This window comes from Nuphar pumila, chromosome 4 (assembly GCF_984573655.1).
Source record: "Nuphar pumila chromosome 4, dmNupPumi1.hap1.1, whole genome shotgun sequence".
NCBI classification, from domain to species: Eukaryota; Viridiplantae; Streptophyta; class Magnoliopsida; order Nymphaeales; family Nymphaeaceae; genus Nuphar; species Nuphar pumila.
This window is the reverse complement of record NC_143252.1, coordinates 41017433-41037875: the sequence shown is the minus strand read 5'-3', so window position 1 is coordinate 41037875 and position 20443 is coordinate 41017433. Positions and strand designations below refer to the sequence as shown.

The window sequence follows — 20443 nt, the reverse complement described above, 5'->3', positions numbered from 1 at the left end:
AAATCACAGCAATGCCTTAGCACTGCTACACAACAGTGCCAGGCACTGCCATGGATACAGGCAAAATAGTGCATTGGCACTGCTGTGAATTTATGAAAGATTATAGCAGTACCAAGAACTGCTATATGTAAAGGTATATGCAGGAGAAGGCATGCTATGGAGAAGCCTAAGCTCACGTCGAATCCTACTCCACCAGCCCTAATCGTAATGGCACAGTATGTCAAACATTCTGCAAGGCCTTGGTCTGTAGTGAATAGACATGATGGACAGTTGTGTCATAACGACACCTTCTGTTATAGGTTTATACAAAAGACTGCTCAAAATGCAAAGATGAAGGGAGGAGGGGCCATAGCAGTGGTTGTCACTGCCATGAGTGCTAAAAAAAATACAGTCAACACTGTTATAGCCTATGGAGGTTTATGAATTCTGAAATTTAAAAGGAAAGGTTGAACCCCAAGTGTAGGTGACTGAGTGAGGTTAATATAAACAACCTGACAGAAATCAGAGAGAAGCAATAAAAGGTAGTTCAGCAGTTAAGTTTCAATATAAACATCTAATAAGATAACTTCTGAGCACTAAGTGTTTACCTTGATAAAAGGGGTTTGGTTTAGAAGCATATTATCATCAGTGAGCTAAGATATGAAAACAAGAGTAAAATTCCACATGAAAACTAATTAAAGACTTAGGGAAAATTCAGAACAGCAATAATACATACCTCGACAGGTAAAACGAAACCCTCATGCCGGATCTGTTAGAAATAGCAATTCCGTTTGACTCTTCAATATTCTAAATTCTTTAGCAGTGAGCACATCAAACATGGCCATGATTTCTTCACTATTTTCGTTTGAAGCCTCTTTTCAGCATCTTTATATTACTTTAATATTGAGTCACTGATCTTTGCTAAAAGTTCTTGATCTTCGGAAGGAATTTCCATTGACCATCCGCCTTGTTACATAAGAGCTTAATGGTGGCTGTAGGCATATCAAACCTGAGAGCATTATTTAGAAGTCAACAGATTTCATGAGGGATTAAATACATACCTTATTTCAGATCAATAATATAGGTAGTGACATATGTATTGAAACAAGAGCCTTGGAAATGCTGACAGTGAGCTGGAAACATTGTCTTGAGAGTTTTTTCAGGATTGACAATAACAAAACTACTGATATGCTAATTTCATACACTCTTACCTGTAAAACTTTAGGGTCCAAACATGGTTACACCTGGCCCCAATGTTAGCTTAGCAAGGAGACATATCATAATGCTTCATTGCCTTATGGATCATAATAGAAGATGAGTGGTACAACGATTGTACTGGTATAGCACGCTGGGAAATCATAAATGCAACTGAAATATTGAGCTTCTGTAAGGAAAGATACCATAAGATGAGATATTACAGGTTTATCACGCAATCGGTTGCAGGGTAGTTTTCATCAAATCACCACCATGGCGGAGTGACAGTGTAGAGGGATCTTCTGTAGGTGTGATGCTTTCAGCAATGACCTGATTGTCCGATCGATTTTTGTAGCAGCATCCCCCAAATGGTCACAACGTCATCTAGATGGTTATCAAGCAGCACATCCAGAAACGTATGACCACCTTCAGATATTTTGCAGGTTATGTCCTTCACTATTTCAGAAAACTATTCAAATTTTTGAAAGTGTCTGAGGATCTAGATAGAATCTGCAATCAGACGATATATCAGTTGGATCTGGTTGACTCTACCTTCTCTGAACCCAGCAATATAAATGCAATTCCCATGCAAGTATAAGTCATGCGACATACCTTGTGAAGGTGCTGTGAAGTATAAGTAATTGTAGTTATGCTGACTAGAAATTCTTCTGAACGACAATTCTAAAGAATATGCTTATTTTCTTTGGAATAAATGGGCAACTCAGACTGTATTCTAAATGGAAATGTAAGTATAGGGAAGGAGTAATTTCTCAGCTGGGCGACAAATAAACCAGCATTTACAGGGAGGTTTCTTCCCCTTTTACCACCCATAAGACATCTTGGGATCTATGAGATGGATCAAGATCCTCACGCATTTCAATCGCCTCCAGTTCGTCCATCTTCAATTTTATCGAGTCTTAGATCCAAATTTGTAACACAGAGTAATGAGATGGAAGTTTGAACAGTGTTGGGTTGAGAATCAGCTTGGAAGCCTTCCCTGCTCACGGACTTACCTGTACGCTCTCAATGCCTGAGATATGACTTTAGTTCCATGGTGATAAGTTTCCTTATGAGAGTTTGGCTCTCCTGCCTTAAGAAACAGAATTTCTTCTTTGAATGAGGAAGATCGTATATGGATCCGGATTTGGGAGGGAAGATAAGTTGCTTCTGCGTATTGATATGGGGAGATTCATTCCCTTCATCGTGGCGGATGCTTCAAGACTGGCGGAGGGGTGAAGAGCTATCGATGCAAGAAGAAAAGAGGGATGCGAGGAAAAAAGAGGCGATAGTGAAGGAGGAAATGGGGAGGTGAAGAAGCGGTGGTGGTATGGAGCTTCCTCCGGGCTCCTTTTAAAGAGAAAAGAAAGGGAAGGTTCGGGAAGGGTAGTTGAGGATGAAGGGTGATGAAGAGGGGGGTCCGGGCGATCGACCATGGAGGAGAGAGAAAAAGAAGGGCGATGAAGAGAGCTTTTAGGGTTTCGGTGGAGAGAGAGGGGAGATACCCGAGTGAGGGAGGCGGCTCTCTTTCCCATTTTCTCATTTACGAAGGGTTTTTCAAAAAGCCTAAAAGAGCATTTCGCATAAGACCCCCTCTAATTTTTGAGTTTTTACAAAAAGAGGCTCTCAGGGCTTTTTAGCAAAAATTTGTCTTTTAAAGTTTAAACTAATTCAATTTTTTTTCTCAAAATTTTTCCATTTTTTTGGTTTTTGGTGTTATTTTTCCATTTTCTTGTATTTTTAAGTAGAAAACCTAAGATTTGTGAGAAAATAAGAATTAAAACCAATTTTTTTTGTGTTTTTGCAAAATATTTACAAAAAGGAATTTTTCTGAGAACTAAAAGCTATTTTGAGAAATTTTTTTCAAAAATGGGTTTTGATCCGGATTTTGAGGAAATATGGATTTAAAGTACTGGATTCGGATCCGGAGTTGATTTTGAATATATCAATATGGATTTTAATTCAGAAAATCTAAAGAATGATCAAAATTTAGCTTTTGGTTTTCTCAAAAAATGAAACCAGGGGCGAAAGGGTCATTTTTATAAAACTTTGAAAAATTTGAAGTGTTTACAGAGAGCCACAATCGCACCCAGCATTTCCAAAAAAGGTGGCGTTCTTGAGATTGATTTGACTGTTGCGCTGCAAAGCAAAGTGGATATGCTTTCACAGAAGCTGGATCAACTTCTCGTGGGCCCACCCCCCATCCATCAGGTTTGTGCTCTCTATGCCAGTCTAGCACATTTTGTCACTGAGTGCCCTTCGGCTACTCAGTACCATGAATTTGTTCACGAACAAGTTCAGGCTGCTCAGGGATTCGCCAAACCCTTGCATGACCCATTTTCATCTACATAAAATCTGGGTTGGCAAAATCATTCGAAATTTTCAAGGAAAATCAATAAGCCTCAGTCCATACCATTCCATCTCACCAGGTTAGGCATAATAGGTCCATTCAGTCATATCAGAGGTTGAATTATCCCCAGCCCCGTCCTGCCTTTCCTATGGTTGCTCCTCAAGAGACAACTTCACAGTTTTCCTTTGAGGAGAAGATTCTTCTAGCGTTGCAGGAGGTGAAAACCTCCAGCCAAACCGCTTTGGAGAAGTATAACCAGTTGCTCAACTCCCATATCCATTCAATTGAGAAGCTTGAAACGCAGATGGGTCAGTTGGCAGACGCTTTGACAAGGAGGACCAAGGGTAATCTGCCAAGCCAACCGGTGATGAATCCTAAGGGCAAGGAAGTCATGGCTTCCAAACTGCACATGCATAAATTCCATTGAAAGAATAGGACATCAGCTAAGCAGAGACAATGTATTATATGTATATAGTAGAACTAGGATTTTCAATTTAGCATTTTTGTTTAGTTATTTGATTTTAGGTGAGCTTACATTCGCGTTGATTCATACAGGCTTAGCTGATGTTTATTATATGAGTACAGGTTACTGGATTCAGGACATTGCTTTCAGAGCGAACAATTGGCAAGGTCAGCTGAAAACTAAGAATCTGCATATGCTTAGTGGTGGAGCATGATCAAGTCAAGAATCAGCTCAAGAGGCTCCGCATATCAGGTTGTATCTATCCTTTCTCTCGTCTTGGATTCAAGTTCTTTAGTGTGCATCTACATTGCATTCTTACATTCTGCATGCCAATAGGGACAATGTCATTCAAGCATGGGGGTGGTTCAGTAGATACACACTATTTCCTTTATTTATCCTGTTTCAGTAGCTAAAACTCATAAACTAGGCATTTCAGGAAAAAAAATCAGCATATATGAATGTTTTTGACATAATCTGACATGTTAGAAATTTTTAAAAGCCCCATGAGAAAAAAAAAATTCTGAACAAAGCTAAAAAGCGTGAATATTTATGTGAAGTTCAAAGAAAAGACTGTATTTCAATGTAAAAAGATAATTTTGAATCACAAAGTATAAGTATGCACAGTTTGATAAAAACTACTAAATAAATGAAAAATATAAAGAAAAAGCTCAAGCTCAAATTAAAAGAGTCTACGTTAGGTTGTTTGGATAATTTCACAATCCCAAATAAGATGAGTTCAGACGCAAGTTGAAGTGTTTGAATTTCATTCGAAAAGGAAAGTGAAAACTTCATGAGCCTTAGAAGCTGAGATCAGACACAAGTTGAAGTGTTTGAACCTCATGTCGAAGGGGTAAATAAAATTAGTCACTTTTGGGTCTAGTTAATGTTTTTAACATACAGATAGTGGTATAAGAAGACATTAACATTGCACAGGGCACAAAAGCAGATCACGCGCAAGCCAGCAAATGAAAAGAAAAGAATTGAAAATTTGGAAAAATTAAAAATCCAATGAAAATGAGAGCTTAATGAAAAAGAAAATTCATTGCTTAGAAGTAGAATGAAAAAAACTCTGCAGAAAAAGATACGAGTGATGAAAAATGAACAATAGCATGACAATACACGAATTTCTGAGAAACAATCATAGATAAATGCAATTTTTAGAAGAGTGAAAGGAAAATTTTTTATCATGGAGGCATAGAATCTCTAATTATGTTTTGAGAATGAAAATCACATGAAATGTTTGCTAAAATTGATTTCTGGAATTGCCTAGCATGTTTAGCAAAAAAAGTTGAATTTTTGCATGATTTATGATGTTTGTGGGTAGCATCTTTACAGACCCTCAAGAGACCTAGCTCATCCACAGGAGTAACCCAAAGGTTCAAAAAGGGCTTGTTGCATAAGCTAAATGCAACCATGATTCCTAAGAAAGTGAGTTAGTTAGTTTAATAAAAGTTTGCATTTTATTTGGGTAGTCCATACCTTCATTGCAAGGATATCGTATATTGCTAGGGACTAGCAATTATTCTATCATGGGGGTATTTGATGATACGTGAATTGCTCATAAATATAACATATTATTATTTCATAAATGCATCATTTATAATTTTAGAACCCACAATTAGATGCATTTAGGTATGATTGAGCTACGGTTCGAATTTCATTCGAAACAGACTTAAAACGAGTAAGTTATTGCATTTGCAATATAGCGGGTCAGACCTCCGGGCAAACTCAGTCAAATTGGATCCAAATGGCCAAATTGGGCCATGGATCAATGCAAAACATAGTGGATCCAACCCAATCCTGCCCATTTACGAATTTGGAAAACATTTGCTAAAAAACCCCTCTCAAAAGGCGCCCAACATATTTTTTTATTTTAATCCCTTTTGTAGAAATAGTAAAAAAAAAAAGAGGATTTTGGCCTATTAAAACATGCTAAAACCCTAGAAAATGGGTTCTTGCCTTGGGAGATGCGCTTCCCAGGTTGCCCCTTTCCTTCCTCTTCTCTTCTCTCCTTTCTTTCCACTGTCTTCTCTATCACCATTTTCTTCTTCTCTCCAAAATCTTCCTTCTCCATCGTCCGAGTGGTCGGTTGTCTCGACCATGGAGGCTCCATCATTTTCTCCTTACCGCTCGTTCCTTCCCTTCCTTCTCACTCTTTAATGATTTTGATGTGCTAATAGGTTTTATCTGTTGTGTGTTGTGCTGTGCAGGTGAAACAACGTGTAGCGTTTTACCTACTGGTTGTGTCGTCTGCAACTCGTAGGTGGCCGAACTCTAGCCGGCTTCTACCCCTTGTCTCAATTGGCGTCGTCCATGCAACTGCACCCCAACTATGTGCAACAACAGCAGACCATATCCAACAGCCACTTCCAGCAGCTTGGGGGACGCCCTCTTTAGAGCTTGAATCATTCTCTTCGCACGCCTTCACTCCTCGAACCACCAGTCGGCCACCGGTAAGTCTCATCTCATCTATTCTTTTAGCATAAAACCCCATTTGCATGTACTTTCTTTTTTTTATTGCCTGTATTTTTTTGTGTGAATCTGAGCCATAGATTAGAAGAGTAGTGCTTAAACAAGCATTGTAAATCGCATTTAGGTAGTTCATTTAATAATGTTTTGCATTTTGCTGATTTTAAACTCAGTTTTTCCCTTCTAACGCTGAAACCGGGAAGGCTTGTTCTAGTCGGCTGACGCCAATTAGTCCAACACTTAGTTCAAAAAAGGATATAAAAATTAGTTAACTATTTGGGGTATGTTTAATGAATTTTGATATTGTAGATGTGTGGATTTTCGGTTTATAATGAATTGCGTTCAAGTTGCAAAAATCGGGTAGATAGATGCGACCCGATTTAGGTGGTTTGAGCAAAATAGATCCACGTATTAGCTCTTTGTTTTTCTGTTAAGTGTTAGTAGTGGATTCAATAAGGTATATGCTAATTTGTGGGATTAATTCACAATAGGATGGTTATTTGATGGTTTTTGCTTAGACGGTAGATTAGTTTTAGTATGCATATGGTATTTGAAATTTGTTTAGTGCATTCAGTCTATGTAGCTAGCAATAGTTTACATGTTGTAAGGTGTGGTAGAATTCTGTATTAACTATATGTTTAATTAGTTTTAAGAGTGATTAGTTCAATGATTCAATCGGATATAAATATTGGTTGTTGAGTTTTGATTTTGCATAAGCTTAGGTGGGGGTTTCACCTCAACGATTTAGGCGTTTTATATTTTGTGCAAACTAAATGTCCATAGCTGTTTGGATCGCTGTTAGTAATAGAGTTAGATCTATTATTTTTTTTTTGGTAGAATGAATTAAATTAGTATGAGTTAGTCAAATATTAGTTATATTAGTAAATTGTTTACTAGCATTGTTCAATATAGCTCCTTTCTAGTTGGTTCTCAAATTGTGTAGCAATTTAGAGTAGGAAGTAGTTGCTAATAATTTTAGATTCAGCATGTTCTTTCCTGTTCACCAATAGTATGCCTTAGGTTAAGTAGTATAGGTAATTGAGATTGACTAGAATTGGTGATTAATAGTATTCTAGAGTTAGATTTGTTCAAACCCCACAAATTGTCTACATTCATTCTAATCGATTGTGGGTATTCTCTCAAACTTGACATAGCGGTCAGATTTATATTTTCAGTCCATGTTTGATTTGACTTAGTTAGTATGTAGGATGCTAATTTGTGTAAAGTAGTTAGATTAGGGCTTATTCACATTTTAGTCTTTCGTCAAAATGCATCTTGACTCATACATCGAATCCGACTAGAACCACGTATCCAGCCGGGTTCGTTGTGTTGTGAGGATAGGATTAGTTGTTACAATTGGTAATTTCCATAGGATAATAGTTTGCTTAGGTTTAGAATGAGCTAGTATATGTTTTAGTCAATAATTAGTGCTTTAGAATTTATTTTCGCGTAGTTTTGACCTTCGCATCATTTGATTTTCTTGATAGGCTTATAATGTATTCCTGTATGATTTTGTGATGCCTATATCCGGAGTTTCCGGAGTGATATTTGGGATCCGTAAGCCACGCTGAATTTATGATTCTGTCAGGAATTCAATGCAATAGAAAGCACTCCAATCGAACTTTGTTTAGGCCATCTACGATTTATTTTCTGATCACCTATTAAAAATTAGTGTTTCGCGTAATATGGGGGCAAAATAGTCATTTATGATTTTACATAGTTTTATAATTTCGATTTCTAGTGTTTGATTATGTTTCTAATAATAGTCTATAGTTAATTGTCGAGTTAGGATAATTAGTTTAGGAAATTAGCTCTGGTAATTTTTTGTTTTACGTAAACTTAGGTTAGCAATTAATTTAGGCATTAATCTAGGAATAGTTGTTTTTAATTTCTGTAAATAGTTTTACTAACTTCATTTTTATCGTGTAGGTGATATTAAGTTGCAAGTTAAGAGCATCTTGTTCCAGTGATCGAATGTCGCATCAAGTGAAATGACAAAAATGCCCTTGCATTTGCGGGCTTAAATCAGTGCGTGGCTTCTTTTTGTTCTTGTTTAATTTACTTTTCATTGTAATATTTTCTGTAATTGAACAAGTTCAATATCAATAAAATGCAAAGTTTAGTTTTAATTTGAGTATATCATGTTCCCTGTGGATCGATCTTACTCACCACTTACGTGGAAAATCGGTATTATTACTTGGTTGGCGATTTTCTAAACAATTTCAATAATAAAATAATCTTTTAAAAATACCATTGTTAAAAGTCACACCAAGTTTTTGGTGCCGTTGTCGGGGAACAACGATTATACTTTGTTAATTCTAATTTTGTAATTTGTTGATATTTGTTTAGATTAATTGTTTTATTTTCTAGTTAATTAAATTAGTAAGTAAATATAGGATTAATGTAGTAAGTACATATAGGATTCATGTTTGGTTTCTCTAGGATTCACAATTTTTCATCCTTCTGGAGCGATTAGACAAGTGAATTCTAGATAACTTAGCGAGAATTCCTATCTCTATACTTAAGCATACTTAGAGCAGATTTCATTTTGTATATGAATTTTCTTTAAGCATGTTTAGCATAGTTTAATTGCATTTAGTTTTAATTCTTGTTTTTGTTCATTGTTTACTGATGATGCATGAAATGCACATCATGTAAATGAGTTATTCATGCATTTTATAGTGAGATTGAGGTTTAAAACTCATGTTTAGATGCATTTTGATAGTAAGGGGTTGTGGTTCGAATTTCATAGAAATCGGAGTTAAAATGAAAGAGTTATGACTATTTTAGTGTGGAAGCACATATTTTGAGCTGGATCGGATCCATATCCGACCCAATTAGGCTGTTTTGGACCTTGGATCAACCTTTAGAAAGCCCAAATCCATCCCACACGCAAATCCATACCCATTTAGAAAACATTTGCAGAAAACCCCCCAAAAAGTGGCGCAGAGAAAATATTTTTTTTATAACCTTGTTTCTGAAAATTATCAAAAGTATAAATTAGAGTTTTCAGCAAACCCTAGGCGTCTTTGGCATTGGAATTGATGCCCCCCTATTGTGATTCTAGCTCCATCCCCCTTCCAATCTCTCATCTCATACCATTTCCATTGAAGATCGAGTCTATGCTTGAAACTCAAGCATTATTCCATCTCCCATTTCAATTCTATTCGTTTCTTCTTCCTCCTTGCTGTGATTAATTATTATTTGCTGTGTTTTTGCAGGTGTAGTAGAGGTGGAGACCATCTATCTTGTGTGGAAGTGCGAAACACCCCAACAAGATGAGTTGGCCTCACCTCTATCCGGTTTTCTAAGCCCTCTGATCGCGAATCGGCACCCTTTCCATCTTCGGTGGATCTCCAACGTGTTGCAGCTGTAGAACCCCTGCTCGTGGTGATATTCTAGCATTCTCGAACAATCTGGGACGTCAAGCTAAAGCCATTGTCTGCTCTCTTCTCCCCCACAATCGTCGGATCGCCTTGGAGGTAGGTCTTTTTCTCTCTTTTCTTCTAGTTAAAACCCAAATCGTGTGTGCTCATTTTTCTTGTGTTAATTTCTGTTCGTGTGCTGTGTTTTTTTCGTTCCAGCCTTAGTGTAGCTTTTGTGCACAGACCAGCACGGTAGATCTAGGTTTGGTTTCATTGTCTTCATTCAAAACGTGAATATCGGCTAGATCCCCTTCTAGCCGATTTTCTCTTTCTGTCCAGCGTGGTTTATTGTGTTATTTTTACAGAAAAATCAGTTTAAAAATTTTATTTTTATTTAGTTTGGTCGTTGGGTTTGATTGGTTGTTGTTTCAATTAAAGAAAAAAAAATCGGCTAGATTAATTCTAGCCGATCTTTGTGTCTCAGTGAGTATAGGCTTTGAAAATTTTTTTTTTGTTGTTCCATCGTGTAATCTGAAGTTGTTCATCTGTTTCCAGTGTCCTTTATCTTCGTTTTAGGTGAGGGTAGGTTAAATACATGTCGTATGATCTGTTTTGAAATAATTGTTGAATTAGAGTTGATTCCCGGGAAGTGTGTGTGCTTTCATTGTGCAAGTCGTGTGGTCTGCTGTTTGTTTTGTAGTTTAACAGTCTCGTAAAGTTGTGTTAGTCAAGTTTATCATGTTAGGGTCTTTCTAAATATTATTTTGGTGTTTAGTGTTTTGGGTGTTTTATTTTTATTGAGAAAATAAAAAAGTCGAGTTTTAATCCTTTGTTTTGTAGTGTTGTCCAGCCGGCTGTAGGGTTTTCCATATAGTTTTTAGTTCGTTTCATTAGTATAATTTGCTGCTTAATGTTCAGTTAAGTTAGATGTTAATTACGCAATAGTGATATTAGTGTAAAGTCTAATTCTTTTGTGTTAGGAGTCTAGTTTGTTTGTTGTTATCATTTTATGTTTAGGTGTTCTATGATTTCCAGCATAGTAGATAGTTTGTTTATGATTTCATTAGTGTAATTAGTTAATTTTAGTTATGTGTTAATTTAGTCTCTTCATTCTTATGGTAGTTTTATCTTGATTGTTATATTGTGATTTTAGTGTTGTAGGTAGTCTTCTTCTCCAAGGAGGGGCGTCAACCATTAAAGCTCCATTAGAGCTCTACGCTGTTTTTGGTAGGGTTCAATTTAATAGGAAGGTGCATTAGTGTGTCTAGATTCATTGTATTAAGGGTTAGTTAGTTTTAGACGTTTTTTGTAATTGATAATTTATGTATTAGATGTGATTTCCTTAATTGTAGAAATTTATGGTTTCTAATTCTAACCTTTATTGAAATTAGTTAACTTGTGGATCAATTAGTTTAGGTAAAGGTTAATATATTATTTAGAGTAAATCGAGTTATAGATAAGGGTCATTAATATGTGAAATTTGAATTTGGCAACCTTGAGTCTTTTCAAATTCGTGGATTATATTTTAAGCAAGGTTGAAAGTTGGTGTCCAGCCTAAGAAGTTATATTTTACCTCTTTAGAAACCAAGTTTGAAAATCTCATTTACTTTCCAAAAGAGTATCCACGGTTTTAAGAAAGGATTTGATTTATCTTAAAAAAATTTGTTTTTAGAAAGTCAAAACCGTGTGGTTTATGGGTTGGACGGTTTCACATTCTTCCATTCCCCCATTTGATTTAGAAAGCTTTTAAGGAAAAGTAAACCTTTTTAGGTTGGACGATTTACCCCTCTTTAACTTCCCAAATTAAATTTTAATTGCAATTAAAGAGGGTGTTGACTTTCCCAAATTCGTGATTGAGTATTTAAGGGTCCTTTTCCTAACCGTCCTTAGTGAGCTAGCCTAAATTAGGTTTTAATTATTTGAATTAATAGTGTCAACCTTAGGTTAGTAATTAGGTTATTATTTAGGAAGGTCTTAACTAGGGTTTCATTTATTAGGCGTGTAAGGAGTGGAGTCATTAGTGTTACTTATTATTTTTAATTAATTAGGTATTAATTTTAGGTTTCTAAATTAGGCATTGTCTCAGTTAGTCGACCTAGCCATGTGTGGCGTGAACCTAGTCCTAGTCCTAGTCCTATCTTAAAACCACCCTCATTGGTCTTTAGTGGTCTATTTGACTTTAGTTTTAACTCATATTTGATATAGTGTAAGTTAGTTTAGTTATTCACTTGATCGATCTAGTTAGATTTTAGAAGTGTTTATTTACGGTGTACTTATTCATTGTGTTGATCTGAGTAATTCTTTTAGTTAAGTTGTATTTAGTTTGTATTAACTGCAGCTTCTACTTCGTATAGTTAGATTTGCATCTTTGATTAAACTAGTTGCATTTGATATCTTAAGTAACATAGCTATAGTCGTGATTTGCATATTGTGTTCATTCTTCCATGCATATAGAATAATGACATTCATCATTAGCATATAAACTGTCATTCAGTATTATTTAGGTCTGCATTAGTGTTAGATTGCATTCTTAGTGTTTAAAATAGAATTCCAAAGTGAATAGTGCATTGAACCCGAAACCCGATTTTTTCCCTGTCGCACAATCGTTATTTCATGTAAACTATTTTTGAGTTTTCCAAAAAAAAAAATTCTATTACTTTATTGGCATGTTAACTGTCTTCAGACCAAATTTCAACTCAATCCGAGTTGATTTGGTCTGATTTTTAAGCGTTTTGTGAAAACAACTTTTCGGATTTTAAAATTTTGGGACCTGCGATATCCAGATTTTCCCCAGTTCTGAAACGCTTATATCTGGAGTTTCATATATTAATTTTCCATTCTGTAAAAACTGTCAGATTCTTGAATCTGTTAGTTACAGAATAGAATGAATTTCGGGAAATTCGGACCTCGTTTGCACTATTTAGGGGTAGATTTGTAATTTCATTCTTTTAGTCATTTTCGGTCTATTTTCATTATTTTATGCATTTTAATTGCTGCATCTGCATTATCCAGCATTGTTAGACTTAGATTAGGTAATTTTAGAATTAGTTTAATATTTTAGTTGATTATTTTATTGTAATTAGGATTTGTTTTGTTAATTTCTTGAAAATTAGGTTTAGTTTCATTTCTATTTTGATGTATTGGAGTTATTTACTAACTTTGTATTTTCATGTGTTATTAGGTTGAAAAGCATAAAAATTTTCCAGGGATTATTGTCCAAGTACGAAAACTTGAGAAGTGTTGAAAAGACAAAAATACTCTTGGCGTGCAACAGAAGACTGAATTGCTTTTCCATTTTATTTTCATGTTAATTTGTAATTGTTATTAGCCTTGTGCTTGTAGACTGATATTTGTGATTAATAAATTAAATTTCTTAGAAATAATCAATTAATTCTTGTTCCCTGTGGATTTGACCCGTACTTACCACTTTGTGGAAAGTCGGTTATTTATTTTTGGTTGACGATTTTCCAAAGATTTTATCGAAAAATTATCTTTTAAAAAGAGCATTTATAAAAATTCAACCAAATTTTGGCTCCGTTGCCGAAAAACGGTGAATTACTTCTTTTATTTCTTAGAGTTTGATTTATTAATCTATGTTAGCGAATTAGTTAGTTAAGTTGTTTTTATTTTCTAGTTAGTAGGATTAGTAAGTGAATATAGGTTCAACATAGTTAGTACATATAGGATTCACATACTGTTTTTCTAGGATTCACTACATTTTCATTCTGCAAGGAGCGATTAGACAGTTGGGTTTTAGAAAAACTTAGTTTGTGATTTCCTGTATTTTTCCTTTCTAGTAAATTAAAGTAGTTTACTTTGTTATTTCATTTACTTAGTTAGATAGTTCTGACATAGATAGTTTAGAATATGTGTTCATTAGTTGCTTTATTTGTGATATTTGCATTTTAGTATCTGTTTTAGTTTAGTTTTAGTGTTAGGTCGTGTGCTTATATCTGGTCTTAGTACCAGTGTATGCAGGGGCGAAGAGCTCTAGGAATACCATTACATCCATTTGTTGACAACCCAGAGAGAATTTTACATTCTCCTCGAAGTTCGACAACAATTGGCGATATGGATCCTCCAGCTCCACCTCCAGTTCCTCCCTGTCCTCTGAGGGAATACTTTATTTCCACAGATTATGTTCAGACATCCTGCGTTCGGAGACTCGATGTAGGAGCGCCTCACTATGAGATTAAGGCCAACATTATTCAGATGCTTCCATCCTTTTATGGCCTTAGTCACGAGGATCCCTACCGGCATTTAGACGAATTCCTCAAGATTTGTTCTACTGTGAAGATACAGAATTTCGATTATGATGCTTTGAGGTTGACCTTATTCCTGTTTTTATTGAAGGCCAAGGCCAAGTATTGGCTGAAGTCCTTAGATTCTGTAGAGATAGGGTCATGGGATCAACTACAACAGGAGTTTCTTAGAAAGTACTTTCCCATTGGTCGGACGAACCAGTACCGGAGAGCCATCACTAGCTTCTCGAAGCTAGATGGTGAGCATTTTCATGAGACTTGGGAGAGAATGAAGGATCTCCTTAGGAAGTGTCCCCATCATCAGGTGCCGAGATGGCAGTTGGTGCAGAGCTTTTACGACGGATTGTCTAACAGGAATCGTCAGATGATCGATTCTTCATGCGGAGGAACATTCATGTTGAAGAGCGAGGATGAAGCATGGAGGTTGTTTGACACATTGGCAGAGAATTCCCTCGACCATGCTTCAAGCTCTCATTCGGATAGAGCCACACCCAGCATTCAGAAGAAAGCTGGTGTTCTCGAGATTTGTCCATCTACTGTACTACAGTGCAAGGTAGACATGATTGCTCAGAAGTTGGACCAGCTTCTCTCGGGACCACCCACTACTCAGCAGGTGTGCACTCTGTGTGCCAATTCGGCACATGCGACTACTGAGTGCCCTTCGGCAGCTTAGTACCCTGAATTTGTTCAAGAACAAGTTCAGGCAGCTCAGGGTTACGTCAGACCACAGAACAACCCATTTTCATCTACATATAATCTGGGTTGGCGTAACCATCCCAATTTCTCATGATAGAATCCACAGTCTTCCATTCAGATGCCTACATCCTCTCAGCTAGCTTGGCCTCCATCATTTACTTAGACATTCCAGAGGCCGGGTTATCCTCAGTCTTCATCTTCATTTCCTCCTTCGATTTCGCAAGAGTCTGCCCCGCAGACATCTTTTGAGGAGAGACTTCTCCAGGCATTCCAAGAGCTAAAAACCTCTAATCAGAATGCTTTCGAGAAGTGTAGCCAGATTTTGAGCTCTCACACGCAGTCCATTGCGAAGCTAGAGTCACAAATGGGACAGTTAGCAAAGGCTATCAGTAGGAGACCTGAGGGTACGTTGCTGAGCCAGACTATCATGAACCCGAAGGGCAAGGACCAGATGATCGGAGGCATGTTTCATACTGAGTCACAGCAGCAGGCCAAATCTGTCATGACCCTGAGAAGTGGACGTGAGTATCACATCGAGACCAGAGAGAGTAGAGAGAGGATCGATGAGCCAGAGACCAGTGTTTCATCTTCTTCAGCTCAGCCATCATCATCCCTATCTTCATCACCATCATCATCCACCTCAGTTCAGAAGAAGGATAGGAGTGAGCCTTCTCACAAAGAGGAGGAGTCACCCATGTATATTCCCCCACCACCCTATCCCAAAGCATTAGAGTCTCCCAGATTCAAAGGGAAGCAGGGCACGAAGATCCAGGACATGCTGGACATCTTCAAGCATGTGCAGATCAACTTGCCTTTGCTCGATGCGATTCAGCAGGTGTCGGCTTATGCCAAATTCCTGAAGGAACTATGTACGCATAAGAGAAAATCCAGAGAGAGAGTTCCTAACAGGATCCATCTGACTGAGCAGGTGAGTTCAGTACTTCAGCATCAGACACCACCAAAGCTCAAGGACCCTGGAGCCCTGATCATTGCTTGTACTATAGGGAACATCCGGATAGAACGCGTATTGCTCGATCTTGGAGCAAGCGTGAACATTCTGTTCGGATATTTCTATGATACTTTTAGGCTAGGAGAAATGAGATCGATTCCTATTACACTTCAGCTGGCAGATCATTCTGTCAAGGTACCGAGAGGTGTCTTGGAGGACATGCTAGTTAAGGTGGATGATTTTTATTTCCCAGTCGATTTTATCATCCTCGATATTGAAGAAGTGGATAGCCAGCACCAGACTCCGATCATTTTGGGCAGACCATTCTTGGCGACTGCCAATGCATGTATTAACTGTAGAACCGGAGCTATGGATCTATCATTCGGCAACAGGAAAGTCAAGCTGAATATTTTCAATGCCGCGATGGGTCCAGCGGGAGACATGGACTGCTTTTATGTAGACATTGCACAGGAGTTAGTGGAGGAGCAGCCTGATTTGTATATTACTAAGGATCCCTTAGATTTGTATCAGATAGAGAAGAATAGTTGTATAGTTAGCGTAGATGTGTCTAGAGTGTCGTCAGAGTTACCACCCTGGAGAGCGGGCATTGAGCCTCTCCCACCACTTACAGAGTCCCCCGCCAAATCTTTGATCAAGTTTCCTCCAAAACTTGAGTTGAAACCCTTACCGGATTCACTCAAGTATGCATACCTCGGAGGTGATGAGACCCTGCCTGTGATCATCTCGTCACTGCTCACTGAGGAGCAGGAACAGAGATTGCTGACTATTCTACGAGAGCAAAAGGCAGCGATTGGCTGGGGAGTGGCTGATTTGAAGGGGATTGATCCTTCATTCTGCATGGATAGAATCCATTGCGATGAGGAAGTCAAGTCAGTAAGGGATATGCAGAGAAGGTTAAATCCCAACATGAAGGAAGTGGTGAAGAATGAGGTGGTGAAGTGGTTGAATGTTGGGATTATTTACCCCATTTCTGATAGCCAGTGGGTCAGTCTGATTCAGGTTGTACCGAAAAAGTCAGGACTCACTGTTGTAGAGAACGAGAAGGGGGAAAGAATTTCGATAAGGACCACTACAGGATGGCGAGTCTGCATTGACTATTGGAAGTTGAATGTGGCAACTAGGAAAGATCATTTTCCATTGTCTTTCATTGATTAGATCTTAGAGAGACTCGCAAGACAGAGCTACTATTGCTTTTTAGATGGATACTCAAGATACAATCAAGTAGCTATCCATCCTGACGTCCAGGAGAAGACGACATTTACATGTCCTTATGGCACATTCGCTTTCAAACATATGTCGTTCGGGCTCTGCAATGCCCCAACAACTTTTCAAAGGTGCATGCTAGCTATCTTATCCGATATGATAGATGATGTTATGGAAGTGTTCATGGACGATTTTTCTGTGTATGGCTCTTCATTTGAGGATTGCTTCCAAAAACTTACTCGAGTACTGAAAAGGTGTGCAGAGACAAATCTTGTTCTGAGTTGGGAAAAGAGTCATTTTATGGTCCAGGAGGGGATTGTGCTTGGACACGTTGTGTCCAAGAGAGGCATTGAGGTTGACAGAGCGAAGGTGGAATCCATTTCTCATTTGACTCCACCTACCACTGTGAGGAAGATTAGGTCATTCCTAGGGCATGCGGGATTTTATAGGCGGTTCATAAAAGATTTCAGCAAAATCTCTCGACCGCTTTGTACTTTATTGGAGAAGGACCAACCCTTTGTTTTTAGCGAGGATTGCATGAAGGCCTTTGAGATTCTCAAAGAGGTTTTGATTACTGCGCCCATTCTGAAACCTCTGGATTGGACACTCCCATTTGAGATCATGTGCGATGCTTTTGACTATGCTATGGGGGCTATTTTAGGACAGCGGGTTGACAGGAAGCCCTATATGATTTACTACGCAAGTAGAAGTCTGTCTGATGCTTAGATGAATTATACCACGACAGAGAAGGAGCTACTTGTTGTAGTATTCGCATTGGACAAGTTTAGATCCTACTTGCTCGGTTCGAAGGTGGTTGTCTATTCTGATCATGCTACATTGAAGTATTTGTTGAACAAGAAAGACACCAAATCGAGACTCATTCGTCTGATCTCGAGATTCGAGATAAGAAGGGAAGCGAGAATATAATAGCAGACCATCTATCTAGACTGATCGTGGAGATCACGCAAGATCAGAGGTCGATCAGTGATTCTTTCCCCGACGAGCATATCATGTCAGTCAGAACATTGCAGTTACCCTGGTTTGCTGATATTGTGAACTATCTGGTTTCGAGACAGATACCTGAGCATTGGAATAAGAATGAGCATGAGAGATTCCTATCTCAAGTGAGGCACTATTATTGGGATGAACCAGAATTGTTCAGATATTGCGCAGACCAGATCATTAGGAGATGTGTGACGGAGGAGGAGTATGAGTCCATTTTGAGTTTTTCCCATTCTTTAGCCTATGAAGGGCATTTTAGCAGTAGGAAGATAGCTGCAAAGGTTTTGCAGTCTGGATTTTATTGGCGCACACTCCACAGAGATGCGCATGAGTTCTGCAGGAGATGTATTAGATGTCAGCAGATTGGGAACATGTCCAAGAGGGACATGATGCCCTTGCTTCCGATTTTGATTGTCGAGATTTTTGATGTTTGGGGCATAGATTTCATGGGACCATTTCCGCCATCATTTGAAAATTTGTACATTTTAGTGGCGGTAGATTATGTGTCCAAGTGGGTCGAGGTAGTGGCAACCAAGACCAATGATCATAGAGTGGTGCTTAAGTTCATTAAGCACAACATTTTCAGTCGTTTTGGTGTGCCACGTGCGATGATCAATGACGGTGGCAAGCCTTTCAGGAATGTACAGATAGCTTCTCTGCTGAGAAGATATTTTGTCAATCATAGATTCACCACTCCGTATCATCCGCAGACCAGTGGATAGGTAGAGGTTTCAAATAGGGAGATAAAGTGGATTTTAGAGAAGACAGTTCGACCGGACCGCAAGGATTGGTCCCAGCACTTAGATAATGCACTTTGAGCATATAGGACTGCATTTAAGACTCCCATTGGTATGTCCCCGTATCGCCTTGTATTCGGAAAAGCATGTCATCTTCCTGTCGAGTTGAAGCATAGAGCGTATTGGGCCATCAAGAAGTTGAATTTTGACCTCACTTAGGCTGGCAAAGTGAGAGCATTGCAGCTCTCAGAATTAGAGGAACACTACAAGAAAATAGAGGATTAGCGACGAATATTAGCGACGGAATGTTTCTGTCGCTAATTAGCGACGGCTTAACGAGAGAAACAAATCCGTCGCTAAGAACCGTAATATTTACGAAAATATCGACGGAATAGCTTATGTCGCACAATCCGTCGCAAATTAACGACGGCTTAGCGACTGAATGTTTGGTCATAATAACCGCGTATTTTAGCGACGGATTCGGCGAGGGAAAGTGTGCATCGCTATTGAGCAACGGATTTAGCGACGGAATATTTTCATCGCTACGTAGTTATATTAATTTCCGACGGCTTTGCGACGGATTTAGGCCATCGCTAAAATACGCGTAAATCTCTAATCAGAGCCCTCTTTCTCTTTTTTGTTCCGCTGTTCCCGCCGACCGCCCTCTCCCTTCTGTCACCCCATATCTCGCCTGTCGACGTCTCCCCGGCCCCCACCGCCCGCCGCTCGTCGCTCCCCGGCCTGCCGCCCTGCCCGTTGCCCCCGGTCTGCCGCCCCCCGACCGGCGTCTCCCAGGTTTTTTCGATAAAATACCCTTTTTTTTTATAAAAGGGGTGGATGCCCCTTTTAGTTTTTCCGGCAGGGGGTTGGCCCCCCTGCCTCGTTAGTATTTTCCGGCAGGGGGCCCATAAAACGCCATGGCTAGTACCCTTGACCCCATGGCCTATGCTGGGTTCGGCTTATGCAAAGGAGATAATGGCCACAGGAATTGAATCCAAACTGTCTGTCTAGCAGCTGGTTCCGTTCCAACTCCGCTAACCTCTAGGGTCATTGGATGTTGATTTATACAATGATGGCATCCATCGCTGAACTGCCTTTCTTGAGCTTCAAAAAATTTTGTTGAGCTCTGGCTGAGAACCAAACAACCCATCCATGGTGGTTGGATGACATTCATTGCATTAAGGAATGACAGCTGAGGGGGATCCTGGCGGTTTCATAAAGAGGGCCTTGTTAACAACTAGGCCCATGCACCCTTGTGCCCTAGGCATGCCAGGCAAACCTGCATAAGAACTTGTAGCACAGGAAGCCTTCTAATCTTTTTCCCGGTTTCCCTCCTTTTTTGAGGACTTCTTTTTACGTCCAACACTCGGGTGACTTCACGTTATGCTTCCAATTCTTTCATTCAAACATGGTTACTATACAGTATTCAATCAGTCAGACCTTACAAGATGGATCCATTTACTACATGATTTCTATATCAAAGCAAAAGCAACAAAAAGCTTATGTTTCCACACCAATCCACTGATCGTTCTCTTCCAGAAATGGTCTTTAATATCATTTAATAGTTGAGAACGTGTAAATAAAGCTAACAAAACATCTCAACTATATACATATATATATATATATCATGAAACATTAAATATTTCAAAAATAAACTATATCAGTTATATATTATGGAGAGAAGATGGCCAAACACATCACAAATATGATATATAAAAAATATTTAATAAGACAATTTAACATTTTTAAAAAATCA

General features: G+C 38.5%; 1 pseudogene; it reads left to right on the top strand.

The window, feature by feature from the left end:
* The first annotated feature begins 3668 nt into the window (after positions 1–3668).
* Positions 3669–20443, top strand: part of LOC149840089 (uncharacterized) — a 42653-nt pseudogene continuing 25878 nt past the window's right edge.